This window comes from Arachis ipaensis, chromosome B06, assembly GCF_000816755.2.
Source record: "Arachis ipaensis cultivar K30076 chromosome B06, Araip1.1, whole genome shotgun sequence".
NCBI lineage: Eukaryota > Viridiplantae > Streptophyta > Magnoliopsida > Fabales > Fabaceae > Arachis > Arachis ipaensis.
The window spans coordinates 61,383,665-61,384,132 of NC_029790.2; the positions used below are offsets into that span (position 1 = coordinate 61,383,665).

The following is a 468-nucleotide window of genomic DNA, read 5'->3' on the forward strand; positions in this document are numbered from 1 at the left end:
CTCGACTTACCCTACGTCGCGAGACATGCTTATGATAATTAAGTGCGCATACTTTAACAATTGCGATCATACCAGCACTAATGCACTGGATCCCATCAGAACTCCGCAGTTAAGTGTGCTTGGGCGAGAGTAGTACTAGGACGAGAGTAGTACTAGGATGGGTGACCTCTTGGGAAGTCCTCGTGTTGCACCACTTTTTTTTTTACGTCGTGCTTACCCTCGTTCTTTAAACGACGCTAACTTGAATAGTTTCGCTAAAGCGAACCTTAATGACCTGAGCCCCGCGGGGCTTCGCAGCTCGACTTACCCTACTTCGCGAGACATGCTTATGATAATTGTGTGCGCATACTTTATTAGGTGCGATCATACCAGCACCAATGCACCGGATCCCATCAGAACTCCGCAGTTAAGCGTGCTTGGGCGAGAGTAGTACTAGGACGAGAGTAGTACTAGGATGGGTGACCTCCT

General features: G+C 48.5%; 1 long non-coding RNA gene across 1 annotated transcript in view; it reads right to left on the bottom strand.

Moving 5' to 3' along the window:
- Nucleotides 203–468, bottom strand: part of LOC110263999 — a 2,373-nt gene continuing 2,107 nt past the window's right edge. Inside the window, exon 2 of the long non-coding RNA XR_002349725.1 lies at nt 203–265. This is a non-coding gene — a long non-coding RNA (uncharacterized LOC110263999). The remainder of the gene's footprint in view (nt 266–468) is intronic.